Raw genomic sequence first — 18,658 nt, forward strand, 5'->3', positions numbered from 1 at the left:
CAAGACCGACGACTCCAAACCACAAGACGGAGCTTCCTCTTAACAAGTGAAAATGAAAATTCACAGCCTGTTTCCAGTCATTTGACCGGATCAGGAATGGAGTGAATGAAGCCCCCATCTAGCGACGAGGATAGGAATATGCCGGCTTCGGCTATCTGTTGCAGGGACAATGACAGACGGACAGATTAAATAATACTGAAGAGCGTTGCTGGAATGAAAGATGACAGGGAAAGCCGGAGTACTCGGAAAGCCTGTCCCGCCTCCGATTTGTCCAGCACAAATCTCACATGGAGTGACCGGAATTTGAACTACGGAACCCAGTGGTGAGAGGCCGGCGCGCTACCGCCTGAGTCTCGGAGACTTGTTCGTAACAAGTGAGGACTCCTCAAATGTTCTACGTTTAACTTCAGGCGATATTCGACCTCACAAGAGAGGAAATTCCCAAGAAAGTTTATCGACCCGCATCAGAATTTCATTTGGATCCTCTGTCTCACCGTGGTGAATGGGGGTCCAGCTTTTAACAACATATGAGACTTCAGCAAATATTGCCCTTTGGTGCAGTGGTAGCATCTGCCCTGCCATGAGATCGATCTGCACTGACAACTAGGATTGCACAGGTGAAAAGTTTTTCCCATTTGCTTAGCTCGATATTATTATTATTATTATTATTATTATTATTATTATTATTATTATTATTATTATTATTATTATTGTTACGGTGATATCCGTGGAGCAGAAAGAGGTGAAAGAAGGTGCTGGGGTGAATGGGTCTATCTACAACACTCAAATTAATTTAAAATTTGAACTGAAAGTTGTATTTCTTCAAAACAACAAACTTAATAATTTTTCACTTAGTGAAAATAACAATGATATCTCAGGTACAATGCCAAACAAGGGTGGAACGCTCCAGAATAGGAAATTTAACAATTTTGGGCTTCAAGCCATCGATTTACAAGAGCCGAGCTACAAGAGAAAGTTTACAAAATTTACAATTCAAAATGAGGAATAATTTAGTCAAGGGCACTTGTTCCAAAATTTACAATTTTTAGCCTTCCAGAGGCACCTCACGCTATAACAAAACTTTGAAAAGAGTTTACATGCTCTCGATTTCTTACAGCTCACTGAAGGCAACATTACATCAAAATCTTACAATCTCTGGCCTCATAAGGCACGAATTACGAATGGAAATAGTTTTACACAGGGGTATCTAGTATCCAACCTACCGGGCCTTTGCGAAAAAGAACAGGTTAAATAAATGGCCCGAACACAAACCGAATGGAGGCGTACACTGCGCTCCCAGATCATGAAATATTAAAAACCTACAGGGCTCTCGGCCTTTGAAACTGGGGCTAGTCCCAAGCTACTGACGTGGCTCGCATGGAAATAACTTTAATATATTACAGGAAAGAAAAACAGTTACGAAATCGTAGTCACCTCAAACCAAGATGAAAGGGAGCTCGAGAGGGTAACTCACTCTCTATCCCCGATTTATAGTTAAATACTTTATGGAATTTTACATGAAAAAGAAGACGTTTACATTAAAACGGTTACATAGTTAAAATTCGAACCTTCCCCTCGGATAAGTAAGCGGAAACAGCAAGAAAGATTGAATTTGTGTGGTCATTACCTGGCTGATGTACTGCCGGCCGACGAATGAGGCGTCCCGCCTCCTGCCTTAACACACACACTCAGAAAGACGACGATCAATAGACAAGGAAACTTGAAATGCCGCAACATATATACCCTCTGGGGAGGTTCGAGAGAATTCAGGACTGATCCAGACGCACCCTCTCGATTTCATTGGCTGAACCCAAAAGTTACACTCGAAACCGAAAAAGAAGCCTGTGATAGGCTGAAAATTAATTACAGAAAATTTTAATTATCCAGATTCAAAACTGGCGGAATGAGAGAGAAGTGTTCCAAACCTAGAATTTCATTTAAAAAAAAAACGAAAGTTGAGAAAACCTATAAACACATAATTTCTTCCAATAACACTTTCTTAACCTTGCACCAGAGTGCATGACTATAATTTTTTGGTTTTGACATCTGTGGAAAAATGTCCAAACTTCTTGATATACAGCAAAAACAAAACCAATAGAAATCCAATCAGTTTAGGAAACTTCACAATAACACAATTACTTAATGTTTCAGTAGTGACATCTCCTGATTAAAGTCTCAACTTTATGTAGTAACAATTTCACATTTTGTTCGATAGATGAGTTCATTAAGGCGCTTAGTTTGAAAGTGCGGAGTTGAGGTGTACCTCCCGGTACAATTATTATTATTATTATTATTATTATTATTATTATTATTATTATTATTATTATTATTATTATTAGGAATGAATTTTTAGTCTACCATTATCAATCGTTGCCCAGTAAATTTTGAAATCCCGTTACTGTAGACTTATTCCATTCATGGGCGTATGTATCAAATTACTCCGGAATGATAGCCTAAACATCAATTAAAAGTTTGAAATTATTTATTCTGAATGTTCATAGGCATAAGAAATTTAGTATTTTTTGTTTTACTTCACACCGGCAGAAATAGGTCTTATGGCGACGATAGGATTTGAAAGGGCTGCCGGCAGTGGGGTTCGAGCCCACTATCCTCCGTATGCAAGCTCACAGTTGCTCGCCCCAACCGTACGGCCAACTCACCCGATAAGCAATTTAACGTTAGCCCCATGGTGTGGTTGTAGCGTCCCTGCCTCTTTCGTGGAGACGGTACTTTCGATTACCGGCCTGTCCAGAGGTTCTAATTCTGGACTGAGGACTGGAACGGGGTTCACACTGAGGAACTCACAGATATGAGATGTAGCGGGACGGAAACCAAGCATATGTTGAAGATGTCACCACGCGGCGTTCCAAAATCTTCAGGCTATCTGGGTTGGCTGAAGGCATCATGGCAGACAAATACGTTAATGAGCTGCAGTACCCCGTTTTTTTAAAATAATTTGCCTTACGTCGAACCGACACAGATAGGTCTAATGGCGAGGATGGGAGAGGAGAAGCCTAGGAGTGGGAAAGAATTGGGCGTGGCCTTAATTAAGGTACAGCCCCAACATTTGCCTGGTGTGAAAATGGGAAACCACGGAAAACCATCTTCACGGCTGTCGACAGTTGGGTTCGAACCCTCAATCTCCCGGAAGCAAGCTTACAGCTCCGCGCCCCTAACCGCACGGCCAACTTGCCCGATGCCGCGGGTTTGTTTGCTTATTTTGTTAGAAGCGATTCAGAGAAAAATATTCATCACTGAGCACTACAAAATACAAAAATATTCAAACTGTGCGTCATTCACGAGGAGCGTAGCTGAAGCAATGAACAAAATATACAATTAGAGTCATGAAGTAGTAGTTTTAGAGGAAGTGAAGAGAATGAAGGAATGAATCCAGAAGACATACAGTTGAAGAGTTAAGAGCGAGCGAGGAAGAGATTGGCATTAAAGAACTTGTTCAATAATTCATTGAGTATTGGCCAATGAATGATGATGCTAGTACGCGATACAGATAAATCGATCACGCGTTGGGAGAAAAGAAAACTGAGGAATGGTTTCAAAATTTGTCAAGAGCAGTTTCTGATAGCAATCACAGGGCATTTGTGAACAAGTTTCATCTGGAAGAAAAAATATATTAGTAGAGCTAGAGAATGAAACAAACATCAACAGTTCGAAACTAACTTCTTAGAAATCTAACAGAACAATTCATTTCGTCGCTCGACCGGTAAAAGGTTGTATTCCACAAAGCTCTTCCTATCAATTATTCTCCTTAAGAGTGGTCACGCCTCCCAGCCACGTATGGATATGCAGTCCATCAGAACAAATTTAGTTGTGTTCATTTTCCTATGCCCGCGTGTAAAGGAAAATGAACCTTACAGTACCGTACTGTAGGAATGTACGTTTGCATTACGTATTTACGCACTCCTAGTGTACAATGCATATAAGGTTCATTTTCGTTTAATCGTCGACAAAGGAAAACGAACACAACGGACATTGTTCTGATGGACTGCGTATCCATATGTGGCTGGGAGGCGTGACCAGTCTTAAGGAGAATAATGGATAGGAACAGTATTGTGGGATACAACGATTTACCGGTCGAGCGACGATTTAGAAGAGAGTACAACTCACTATTTCGTCTTTGTTAAGGTATACTAGGTGCTTTTAAGTCATTCAGCCGCCTAATTACTGCGAGATTCAGTGCATTTTGATGATGATGATGATGATGATGATGCTTGTTGTTTTAAGGGACCTAACATCGAAGGTCATCGGTCCCTAACAGTGCATTTTACACCATTACTTACATACACTCACTTACAAAAGTGGAGGGAGCTTAAGAATGGCATACCAGTCGTTTTACACGCAGATACACATCATTATTATTGTTATACCGAAATTTCACATCAATTTTCAAGTTTTAACATATGCAGGAGTAATGTAGTTTTGATAACAGCGAAGGCATGGAATCTTTGCCATTTCTGGAGAGATGTAGTGTTTACAGTGCACTATGTCTTCTGGTACGGGCTATATCAAATTTGTTACTTTCATTGACCTGTCTCAGTCTCATCCTTTGCTTTGACGATATGAAAGTGACTGATGTATGAGTGATGAATGGTGTGAAAATATCGCTCATAGGGTAGGTTGGGGCATGCATTTCAGTGGGCTTGACAGACTGATATGTAATAGCAACTGCTGGCTCGGTGAGGAAAGCAACGGGAAACTACCTCACTCCTCATTTCCCTAGTACGCCTCTTCAGTGACGCCTAGGCTATTTATGACAGCTGTTGGTGGAGCTGTAGAGGATCAAACAAGCCTTCGGGCTGAATACCCAACATACATACATACATGGAATCTTTGGTGTAAAACATCTACCATTGAAACAAATTCTTGTAAGAACTGTGATTTGCTAGTGGCTTAACGTCGCACTAACACATAGAAAGTTTACGGCGACGCAAGGATCGGAAATGGTGGTTTCTTAAGTTCACTCGCTATCTTCGGCACAATTTGCTTGATGTCATTCCCATGCTATCTTCAGCAGGGTTCACCTTTAGTCATTTCTCTAACACCTCGAACCACTTTTTGTTATTTTCAGCAGCACCTTGATTAACTTCTCTACAATTTAAGGGGGTAGTTTTGAGTCGTTTCTCTTCCACATTCAGGGCAACGTGAGGAGATGGGAATTCGATCACTCATATATGACCCTCAGTAAATACTGTCGAGTATTGTGAAATGTCTACCCGAATTTATCTTATTCTGCTAATTTGGGATACGTGTATGATGGATAGAAGTGTGAGTACTACACACAAATGATGAAGAGACTATAGCATATCATAGGATTACATACACACAAAAGTAAGTGATTGAAATTAGGTAGGCAACACTATCGGTGCATGGCACACCTGTCATTGAAGCACAGACATTTACGTAAAAAGTAATGGCAACACAATTATAATTTGTACCTATCTTTATTGGTAGAGTATACACCAGTTTTATTCCTCCAATGGCGGTATATCTCCAGAGATAGATGCCCTGACGATGAACGCCGCCTTCCTTACTGTACCGTACTATAGGAATGCATGTTTGCATGACACATTTACCCACTCCTAGAGTATGAGGTATTTAAGGTGCATTTTCCTTTACACACTTGCTCAGGAAAATGAAGTCAACGAAAATTGCTCTGATGGGCTGCATACCAATATGTGGCTGGGAGGCGTGACTAGTCTTACGAAATGCAGGCTTGCAAAGGAACTGATAAAAGGACCAAACAAGAAGCATACTAAAGAACTGTTCGAACTCAGCAGAGAAAATATAGGATGGGTAGTACGACTGTTGACAGGACACTGCCATCTGAGAAAACACCTACATAGAATTGGAGTAATAAGAGACAACATGTGTAGGAAATGCAATGAAGCAGAGGAATCAGCTGAACACATACTTTTCGAATGTGAGGCGCTGGGTAGAATCGGGCTCTCCACTCTAGGACTACCAGGTGAAGAGAGCAGGTATATCCAGGTCGGAGTGAAGGAAAAACATGGTAGCAAAAGATCTTAGTTGTGGACGCTAATTAGGAACTAATATTTAGAGGCCCCATGAAGAAAAGAAGAGGAAAAAGAAGAAGTCTTACGGGAAATAATGGTTAGGTAGGGAGCATTGTCACATTTGCTGGTTTGGCACAGCGGCGACATGTCATCTGAGAGAGACATATGGCCAGCGTTTAAATAAATGAGCTGTCCATATTCGGGACACTAAATATCTCGCTCTAAACGTGACGAACTTTCTTCCTTTCACTCCTTCCCTGCTTTATGACAGTGGGCTGAGTGGCTCAGACGGTTGACATGCTGGCCTTCTGAACCTAACTTGGCAGGTTTGATCCTAGCTCAGTCGGGTGGTATTTGAAGGTGCTCAAATACGTCAGCGTCGTGCCAGTAGATTTACTGGCACGTGAAAGAACGACCTCGGCTCGGCGTCTCCAAAAACCGTAAATGTAGTTCGTGGGATGTAAAACAAATAACACGAATTAATAATCAGGTCCGGCATTGCCTGTCTGTCTGTCGCACTTTTTGTACACTGGTAGGTATATAACGTCTATCTTTTATCGGCCGTGGATAGTGGCGTACAAGTAGCCAGCCTGAGCTTTCTTCTTGTCAAAGAATGCAGATCGCTCTTAGAAGTGGCAAAATAGTAGTGCTGTGCACGTGGACAAGGGTGTGGGGAGAGGTCACCTTGCTCTAAGCCTGTCACAGTCCCATTCCATGTTACGGAAGAGTGAGTGGACTGTACTTTAGACACGGTGACTCAAAGAAGCTGGGAGTGATGTCAATGCAGCTCACGGAGTCGTTCTTTGTCTTCACTCAATGTCAGAATAGTCAATAGCGTCACGTGACCCTTACAAGGTCAAAGGTGGCTGGGATTTCACAGTTCACTATTGTCTGGAATGTGTTTTGGCTCGAGATCCACGGGCAGGACATGTCACACGACTCCAAGTGGCGCCGTAGGTGGACCGTACTCTGTATCTGTCTAATGTAACAATACTCCTTACAGTACGTGTTAAGAACATTGTTGACTACACTGGACGACAAAGTTATAGATATCCTCCTTATGGCCTGTCTTCCTGCTTTATTTTACTTAGAGAACGTACACAGTGACGGTTACATTTGGTTTTTATTTTTAAAAGTATTTTTTTGTTAATAATGACCTAGTGATCGTTTTAACAGACTTTGATATTTCAAGGAATGGAGATAATCCGCCAAGCCACTTAATTTCAGATATTTCCTCTAAATGCAACGGCTTTATTTATAATTTTTATTGCTATGTATTTTATTTGCTGGACAATAGTAGAAAGGCGGTAGGCGGTCACGAGGGCGTGACTCAAGAGAAGTGCAGTATAAAATTCTCAGCAACTTGGTGGTCCCGAAAACCATGAAATTAGTTAGCGGGTCGTAACGCGAATAACATAATAATATTATTATTATTATTATTATTATTATTATTATTATTATTATTATTATTATTATTATTATTATTATTATTATGTCGATAGCCTGGCGCATTGGCTGAATGGCCAGCGTTGAGGCCTTCGGTTCAGAGGCTCCAGGGTTCGATTCCCGGCCGGGTCGGGGATTTTAATCGTGGTTGATTAATTGTCTTGGCTCTGGGATTAGGGTTTTGTGTTTGTTCCAACACTTTCCTCTTCATGTTCAGTCAATACACTACACTACCAACCACCAGAGAAACATGGAATAGTGATTACATCCTTCCATATAAGGCTGGCGTCAGGAAGGGCATCCGGCCGTAAAATAGGGCCAAATCCACATGTGCTACTCAGTTCGCACCCGCGACCCCACATGTGTGGGAAAAGAGGTAGAAGACGAAGATGATGACTATTTCGATAACTGTAAAATCCTGTCCCTTTATTTGTCAGAAATGATTTTTTGTTTATTAGTTTTTTGTTTTGCTTTATGGCTTGTGGTTTTACGTCGCACTAATACATCGAAGATTTTCGACGACGCAAGGATGGGAAAGGGATAGGTTGGGAAAGTTGCCACCATGACCTAAATTAAGGTACAGCCCCAGCAATTGCCTAGTGACCACCGAAAGCCATCTTCAGGTCTGCCAACGGTGGTATTCAAACCCTCCATCTCTCGAATGCAAGCTCATAGCAACGTGTCTTTTGCCGCACGACCAACTCACTCGGTGTCAGGACAATTATCAGGCTATAAAATATTTTTCTTATATAAGTTGACACGTTTTCAGGTAAATCATTCCTAAACTATCAGCTTAACAAGGACAGATCGCATAAAACCAGGCGATGCAAGCAACAACCTGATGTTTGTCTTCGTTTACAATTTGCAATCATACTGTATTTCCCAGAACGTCAATATTGATTTTACACTTTCCGTGCTGAACTGCCATTGTGATGCAGAGGTTAGTATAATAGCTTCCAACTCATCAACCCGGGGTTCAATTCGCAGTTCTGTCATTGTATTGTGGAGTTAACTTGGTACGTTCCCCCTTAGTCGGCCAGGGTTCAATTCCCAGTTCTGCCATGAATTTAAGACCTGTATGATTGACTCGATACGGAGTGGTATATCCCTTCAGCTAGAGATTAATATGAACATGGTAGTTCACTTAACATGTAGGGTGCAGACGTCACTGTGCTCTTAACTATGGTACCTCCTCAGCATTTACCTGGTTTAAAGATGGGAAACCACAGAAAATTACCTTTAGGACTGTCGATTATGGAGTTCGAAGTCATTATCCCCCGAATACCATCTCCTAGCTACAAGGCCCTGAGTGAACAGCCAACGAGGAACGGAGAACATTGTGAGAAAGCTAAACTTGATATTAAGGAATATGAAGGTGTTGAAAATTCTTTTTATCTATGACACGGTAGCCGTTGTTATATGTATCTGTAATCAATACAGATCCACACAGCCATGTGTTAATGACAATAATTTTTAATATTACTAATTTTACGGTTCATAGAAACGCCTACGTGCCAGAATTTTCTCACGCAGAGGTTCATTTTTGTGGCGGTAAATCTTCCACCAGAGCGTTAGCGTATTTGAGAACATCAGAATATCACCGAAATTAGTTGGAATCAAACTCGCCCACTTGGGTTCAGAAAGTCAGAAATTTAACGCTCTACTGCCTGAAGTACTCAATCCAGCGTCCAGCTATTAGAGTTCACACACATACACGGGGCTATTGACTACGATGCCCCACACCCTTTCCATGAAGAAGCAGTAGCAAAATTAACCGCGTTTGGAAGGTAATCCGTGTATACTTAAACCACGACCGACTTGATGCGTCGCTCTGCTTAGCTCCTTTACCTGCCTTGACAGTCGCATGTGAAGAAAGTTTCTCCGTAATGTCGCTGGAGCGCTGGCAGCCTATGATGCCCATGATACTGACAGAAAGCTGCGTACCGTAACTATCGTATTTCCAGTTTCGAATCTCGTCGTTGCACCTCGAAATACCGTTATGTGACATTTCTGACCCGCAGCACATGTATGACTTGGAACGAAATTTCTTTGAAATACTGTAGTTCATACAATACTGAACCTTAGATGACAGAACCTTTCTGGTCAGAGTTCTCAGCTGGAATATTATCATATAACGGGTTTTCGAGGTGCCACAACGATGTGTTTTGTTGTTAGTGTTTCTAGTGGGATCATAATAAGAAGTTTCTTATTGCGATTTGAAAGTTATGCGCTAAGTCGTTTGTTGTTTTATTGTGTAGTATAACGTAGTTATTAGTTTTTTAATTGCGTTTACAAATCTTCAGATGTGTGATATAGTTGTGTGCCTTTTCATTCATCGAACTAGACATTAGGCTCCTCTTAACAAGAAGCATAATTCTTCGAACAGAAAAAAAAGTCAAACGGGCATTATCATCTCACGAATTTCCTGCTGATAAGGACAAATACAATGAGTGGCTAAAAAAGATTTCTCGGTTCTTGGTTGTCCCAAACAGTAACTCTGATTTGTCCGTTGTCTGTAGCCTTCATTTCATAGAAGACGATAATTCATCTGTAGAGAAAATTCGGAGACTAAGAAACGGTTCTGTACCACCAGTGTTCCCTAAATTTCTTAGCTATAACTTGACCAGTACCTAGATTCCGCCCTACCCTTACCCAAGAAACGCGAAAGAATTTATGTTTTACATCAAATAATGACGGCACAGGTAATTTTGGATCTTACATCGACCATCAATAATAATAATAATAATAATAATAATAATAATAATAATAATAATAATAATAATAATAATAATAATAATAATAATAATAATAAATTATTATTATTATTATCATCTCACGAATTTCCTGCTGATAAGGACAAATACAATGAGTGGCTCAAAGCGATTTCTCGGTTCTTGGTTGTCCCAAACAGTAATAAATTATTATTATTATTATTATCATTATTATTATTATTATTATTATTATTATTATTATTATTATTATTATTATTATTATTATCGTGTAGGCTCTGGAGAGGCCTGGTGCAAGTCTTTCGAACTACGCCCTATAAGGTACCAACGCATTTGTGAGAATTGGGCTCTATTATGAATTCAAATGCTTTAAACAACACACATACCCAGCCGCCGAGCCTTCTGAAGGTTAAAATTCCCGATGAATAGAACCTGGGACTCCTATGTCCCAATGCCAGCATGCTAACCATTTAGCCATGGAGAGGAGTATTAATTTCTACCACTCAATCTACCATGCATCCAGCGCCTCGAGTCGAGCTATGTACGTACTCTGATTACAGTGCGTGGACCCGTATAAGGAGCGTAGCGTTTAGGCCGTGCTTAGAGGCGTTCTATGTTTGACGCTGCAGTGGAATATTCAAGCCGGCATAAAAAGGGTCGTAGTTCAGAGTGATATTCAAATCCATAATGCCAGGATCTCTTCTGCGTTAATTGCGGCCTATTTACTCCAGCTTATGTGCACATACGAAAAGTTTTCATTACTCAAATACGTTTGTAACATGTAAACCTTTACATTTCCACTTCTCTAAGGTCTTTTACGAACTGCAAGTAGGTGGATTTACTTTGCATTGCTATACTGTGATCACTCGAAGGGTAACAATAGGAAAGGCAGTCCAATAGAAGTAACAGCGGTAATGTGAATGGGGACGTAGTCTAATACGTTTTACGGCCCACTAAGTACCTGTGTAAGTTTACGGTTTTCAGAGACCCCACGTTGCCGTAATGTCCTCCCACATTAGTCCTTTCACTTGCTGATAAATTCACATGTGATCACCTTCAAATACCACCGGAGCGATTCGTTTTCTTACCCGTCAATATGGATTTAGAAAACTACAAAACTAGAAAAGTAGAAAAGTAGGTGACGCAAATGTTCATATACAGCACTGAAAGCAATTGTCATAGCTGAAGAAATTGAAGTAATCTAACACTTATATGACTGCGAATTTATAAAGCCAAACCCATTATCGGACAGACCATGAAGGCCCAAATCAATTCTGTAGAAATGCAATTTGAGTATTTCGAAAGTGCTTCACATAAATATGGCAATACGCACATTAGTCAACCAATATTCCTGCATAATGTGCTTTAATGTGATTGCAAGGCAAATAACCTACAAACTGAACGTTACCAACACATACGAAAACACTACGAAGGCGCAATTCGATCCGTCGATCACCAACTTGTAAAGTAGAGAGCTTTCTTGTTGTGCCTTGTGCAGAAATGTGCCGTGTGCTAGTATTGTGAACTAGTGTTGGCTACTGAATGCATTATTCGAAGCAGTGTATCGATTCATTCAAGTGTCCGAGTGAATCGATTCACAGGAACGGCGAGCTCACGGCACACGATTCAGCTTACTCCCAGCGGACAGTACTGAGTGGCGCACTCACTGGACGTTGACGGGGAGCCGAGCTTCCGCTGCAGCGAGACAGTGAATCATGGCACATGGAAACAATCGTGAACGAGTGTGGCTCAGTGAGGCGCAAGCTACACACGGCTCCTTACCGGCGCACTGGACACTGGCGGAGAGCCGAGCTTCCGCTGCAGCGATACATACAGTGAGCCATAGCACACCGAAAGAACCGTGAACGAGCACGGCTCAGTGAGACACAAGATACACACGGCTCCTTATCGGCTCACTGGACACTGGCGGAGAGCCGAGCTTCCGCTGCAGCGAGACATACAGTGAGCCATAGTACACTGAAAAAATCGTATGCTATAATGGAACCTCGAGCTCAGCTCATTTGAAAATAATACCCATTTTCTTTCACTGTCCTCTTCTTACAGGGAGGTTTAAATAATAGATGGATTTATTTGGAGTGTTAAAAAGGTAGTCAGAACATAATTCTGAAGTAGCTAGTAAGTAGGTAGACTATTAGGTTATACTATTTATTAGGTTAATGAATCTTAGTGTTATAACTTAGTTGACATTTGACAATTAAACTCGACTCTAGCCTGCCCTATGACTATGAGTCATGCTCATGACCACTCAAAAGTACCTGTTTTATATTGGGAAGAACGGCTCAGTATTATATCAGTTCATATGTCACATCGTTGCACAAGACTTCAATCATATGTGGACAGACAGTATGTTGAATCAGAAAACCAGCGGGCTACTGTACATCTCGGGTAGCCTATACAAAATATGACGATTTAAAAAATCCTCAGCTGATAGAATAATACATATTTTCAAAAATGACTGAGCGAATTGTCGTGCGGTTAGTATCGCGTAGGTATGCGCTTGCATTCGGGGGATGGTGAGTTCGAAACCCACCGTCGGCAGCCGTTAAGAGGGTTTTCCGTAGTTTCCCCATTTTCACACCAGGAAATGCTGGGACTGTACCTTAATTCAGGCCATGGCTGCTACCGTCCTAATCCTAACTTTTCCCACCCTGCGTCGCCGGAAACCTTCGATGTATTAGAGTGACTAGCATTTTTTCTAAGAAAGGAGTTCATAGTATGAAGACCAGATGGCAGCTGCGAGCACTGAATGCTGTTGCTGCTATCTTACCAGCACATACTACACAGATGCAGTAGGAACGGTGACTAATGTGCCGTGAATCGGATCACTGTATCGATTCAGTAACGTGAACGGAATCAAATGAATCGATTCAGTAAAATGAATCGAATGTCCCATCACTATTGTGAACGACACCGGAAATATTCAAATTCCATTTTCTCGGAATGGAGTGGGAGTTACACCTTGTTATTTGAAGTGGTGATGGTTCTCACCATCGCCTGCGGGTATGTTGAAACTACAGTAAATCAAATCGGTGGGGCACCTGGAAAAGGGTGGTTAGGCCTAATCTTCGCGGCATTTGTTCGCAGGAATTAATCTGATACACATTTTGATGAGTGAAAATCAGGACGAAGTGGTGTTCCACAGGGCTCTCGTTACTAAATGTTTCGACTTTCTGATGGATGATCGAACCTACCATTCAGGTGAATCGATCACACCCTTACCACCTCATCTATGATTGTGGAATTGTACGCGTCACAAATTGATTTATACTGAAAGTGTGTGTTGTAACCCGTTCAATTATAATACTTCGTTGCTCCGTGTCAGTATTCCAGTCATTCACCTTAAGGAAATAATTCATTCTTTGTAGTATACGCTCATCTCATCACTGACCTACATCAGGAAATATATCATTTCATAGTTTCATTCACTATTTAAGTCATTATGATATTGACCTACAATGACCGAGAGCCTGTGTTTACATCGAATGTCACGTTCATATCTTCCTCAGTCGTGATCGCCTATTGTTCTCCTGAAAAGTAGTATGAAGGAGCTTCTTCCTAACCAAATGTGAGTACTGATGCTATGCGACATTCTGACCGCGTTGTGACTGTTTGTCAGAAACCAGTCTGTGCTAACTGTAAGGATAAGCACACTGCCTCATTCTTGGTTATCCTTACATTAAGGCGGCGATCAGAAAGGAAAAAAAAAACACTAATAGAACTGACACACACACACAATGACCAAACAACACATGCTAAGCTTACTAGACTTTAGATTATGAAACCACCCACATAAAACTATACATTCATAAGTGAATTATTCATAAATCTTAAAATGTGGTAGTCAGAAAGAGAGACTGAGCAAGAGGAATAGAAGGTTTGATGCCACTGAAATACGTGCCCCCGCAAGTCAGAAAATATGAGCAGCCAAATGAGAATGGCTCACTTGCCAAACAGAACTGTTAAGACATATTTCTCACTACGTGATGAGGTAGTAAATCCTGTTCTTGGAAACTTTGGCGGCATGTCGAGGGAACCACATCTGTATCCAGTCACACACGTCATCTTCGGACGTAATATCTTTCTTCAGCGACCTAAAGATGTGAAAATTGCATGAGGAGAGACCTCGGCTGCAACGAGGTTGTTGAACACTTTCCCCACACACATCCCTGAAGCATATTCCTCACAGAGTTGGCAGTATGAGGGAAGGCGTTATCATGTTCTACAGCATTCACGGGCGTTGTGACTTCATGGCGCACCTCAGTCTCTGTAACGGGTCTTTACCGTGCTGTGCATTGATTGTAATAAAAAATGCTATTGTTTTACGTCCCACTAATTACTTTTGAAGGTTTTCGGAGACGCTGAGGTGCCGGAATTTTGTCCCGCAGATTTATTTTACGTGCCGGTAAATCTGTCGATACGAGGCTGACGTATTTGAGCACCTTCAAATAACACCGGACTGAGCCAGGATTGAACCTACATAGTTGGGATCAGATGGCCAGTGCCTCAACTGTCTGAACCACTCAGTCCGACAATCATTGATTGTGCCCCCCCCCCCCCCCCCTCGACCCTCACGTCTTCTCTTATAAATGACAAAGTATTGACGGGAAGGGGATCAGTGGACCCGGTAAACGATTCTACCTGGAGACTCGAGCATTAGGCCACAGTCAGTGCACGGCGCTGTGATGACACGTTGCAGAAACTGAGGTGCACCATAAAGTCAAAACGATTACATGGATTAACGACAGTCGACATGCCATTGGTATGTGGGTAAGGCTTGATGCATGGCTATAAGAGAGCAGAGAATGGACCTTGTTATGTAGAATGATCTGCTGCTATTCACGAGCACTTCTTTCCTCCATTATTTAATTTTATTCCTTCTTGGAACGCAGTAAAGTCCATTCTGTGCATGTTACGAATAGTAGGCTAGTGTGACGGGGCTGGTTACATGGTTTAGTCAAGTAACCAACATCACGGACATGCATACTAGCCCTGTTGGTCGACATTTAAAGTACTTACAAGTTAGAGTCTCGGTATCGGTATACTAACAGGTAATCAGTTATCCAGCGCTTCATCAGCAGTTATGGAGACATTACTATTATTATTATTATTATTATTATTATTATTCATAGTGTAAAACGCGTTGTAATATTAGTGTCTTTATTGATCACATTAAAGTGGCGTATGGCTTTTAGTTGCGGGAGTGTCCGAGGACAAGTTCGGCTCACCAAATGCAGGGTATTTTTGATTTGACGCTCGTAGGAGACCTGCGCGTCGTGATGAGGATGAAATGATGATGAAGACGTCACATACATCCAGCCCCCATGCCAGCGAAATTAACCAATTATGGTTAAAATTCTCGACCCTGCCGTGAATCGAACCCGGGACCCCTGTGACCAAAGGCCAGCACGCTAACCATTTGGCCATGGAGACGAACATTGATGATGACATTTAATGTGTTTCATTACCATGTGTTCCACAGTAATAGACAAAACATCATTTTCATGGCTTTTGAAGTCAAGATATTCTTCAGAGCATATATTAACACGATTGTAAGAAGCTGTGAAACATTTGCATATAAATAACGTATTTTATTAAGATGGAAAATGCTTTTCAGTGTCGGTTTACTGTATATAACCTTTAAGTGTTTCAGTCTGTTGAACACTACAGTAGATACAATTTTATGAACCGAGCTCGATAGCTGCAGTCGCTTAAGTGCGGCCAGTATCCAGAACTCGGGAGATAGTAGGTTCGAACCCCACTGTCGACAGCCCTGAAGATGGTTTTCCGTGGTTTCCCATTTTCACACCAGGCAAATGCTGGGGCTGTACCTTAATTAAGGCCACGGCCGCTTCCTTCCCACTCCTAGCCCTTCCCTGTCCCATCGTCGCCATAAGACCTATCTGTGTCGGTGCGACGTAAAGCAACTAGCAAAAAAAAAGCATAGCAATTTTATGAATATACTAGAAAATATCCGAAAATTATATTTTATTATTCATTCTGATAGGAATAAAAAATAATATTTTACAGGTAGTTCTAATAGTTTTATAATATTGTATTTTATGTTCGACAGATTGAAAACTCAAAGGTTTTATCAATATTTGTTGTAAATAATTTTTCATTTCCTGCCACCAAGCTATATGCCTTTCTTCTTCATTGTCCTGAATATTTATTTTTAATTCCTATTATTATGATATTATTGATCTGAATTCTACTGACAACTTTTATAGCTTTGAAAGGCGCCAATCATGTAGAATTTTTTCCCGCAGGAGTTCATTTCCATACATAAATCTTAGTAAGAAAGTTTGAGTTTTGAGTAACAGATCTGTTTATCTTCAAATATCAATTAAACGAGATCGAATCAGGCAGTCTAGGGCGAGAATGTCAGTGCTGCACCGTCTGACGCGCAGGCCGACGGAGAAAATAATATTTTAGACGACGTACACTACAATTTTCACTTAATGTGACCAAGTTACCGGTTTCTCACCAAGGTATCCGCTGTCTGAATCCTACCAGAGTATGTAGATTTTTTAAAAGGAAATGCACGTCTTTGTGATTTCGAGGTAAATCTGGGGGTCACATGGCCGTAATCATGATATCAGTCATTCAAAACTACAACAATATTACTTCCTAAGATTTATGTATGTTTAATATTTCAGTACTAATCAAGTCTTTCTATAAGGGGTTCAATGATTCTCATGTTTATAAATATGATGTAGGAAAAAAATGTTTTGTAAAAACTCAGGTTATATTTAACTAGAGAAGGATGAAAATATCTTTATGGTACCTCAACAAACAGACCGTCCGCCTCTGTGGTCTAGTGGTTAGCGTGATTAGCTGCCACCCCCGGAGGACCGGTTTCGATTCCCGGCTCTGCCACGAAAATTTGAAAAGTGGTACGAGGGCTGGAACAGGGTCCACTCAGCCTCGGGAGGTGAACTGAGTAGAGGTGGGTTCGATTCCCACCTCAGCCATCCTCGAAGTGGTTTTCCGTGGTTTACCACTTCTCCTCCAGGCGAATGCCGGGATGGTACCTAACTTAAGGCCACGGCCGCTTCCTTCCCTCTTCCTTGTCTATCCCTTCCAATCTTCCCATCCCTCCACAAGGCCCCTGTTCAGCATAGCAGGTGAGGCCGCCTGGGCGAGGTACTGGTTATCCTCCCCAGTTGTATCCTCCGACCAGGACACTGCCTTTGAGGCGGTAGAGGTGGGATCCCTCGCTGAGTCCCAGGGAAAAGCCGAACCTGGAGGGTAAAGAGATGATGATGATGATGATGAACAAACAGACCGAACATTGTTTACATTTACAACTAACTGCCTGTCATCGACAGGTCGAATATGTAGATGGTTCAGGTAAATGTACAAAAGCAATCTGATTCGTGGCTGGAGTGAAAGTAAGGGGATAGCAGTCTTTCTGTAAAGATAGGCTCCTTGGTGATAAACTCTTAACATTCTGACGGGCAAATGTGTCAAGTACCAGTAGTTATCAGAATACGTGTTATGCACAGCAATGGTGAAGTAAAGACCTAAGTTTATCTAACTCCCCCAGCTCCTGCCCTCCAGTGTTCAGACAGACTGTTTCACTTGGAGAGCTAACTCCATTAGATTGCGCATCATGCTCACGGCCTGCTTTGGAACAGACAATACATTCAAGTAACCTTTCTACTGTAACAAAAAGGTATGAGGTATGGAAGATCAGAACTCATTATTCTTCCTCTCATTGTTATGAAGGATTTTTCGGTAGGATTAACATTAAAAACGGTAGGATAGAGGAAAATAAAAATAAAATATCGCAAAAATTTCCATTACAGGATCAATTTGCACTTTGCACACGACTGGATATTTCGTTTTCTACAACTTTTCTTATGTAGTATTTATTAATGTGACCACCATTAACGGAGATATTAGAGGATATTTTATCCCTTCACCTAAACTGCCCACAGTGTATTGTTAGTGTGCTTTCCTCCCACCCAGAATCCCCGGGCCAGTTCACGGATTTCTCACCTGGATCTGAGGACTGGTTGGAGGTCAACACAACCTACGCGATTACAATTCAAGGGCTATCTGTCGGTTAGATAGTGGCACCGGTCTAGAAAGCCAAGAATAACGGCAGAGAGGATTCGTCGTGCTGACCACACGACACCTCATAATCCGCAGGCTTTCGAGCTGAGCAGTGATCGCTTGGTAGGCCATGGCCCTTCGGTTTTTTTGCGCCATAGAGTTTGGTTTGTTCTTCACCTAAACTACTATTTCACTCAGGGTGACCAACATTATTTATAGCCTATATCTTAGTGCCTTCTCCTCTGATCTTAAGTAATGTGCCAATATTTTCATTCAAAATTGTTCAGCCGTTTTACGTGTTACGGTTATATATACGGACATGACGGAAATTTAAACCTTCCATCCTTTTTCTTATTCTGGACATAACTGACA

Source organism: Anabrus simplex, chromosome 1, assembly GCF_040414725.1.
Source record: "Anabrus simplex isolate iqAnaSimp1 chromosome 1, ASM4041472v1, whole genome shotgun sequence".
Taxonomy (NCBI): Eukaryota; Metazoa; Arthropoda; class Insecta; order Orthoptera; family Tettigoniidae; genus Anabrus; species Anabrus simplex.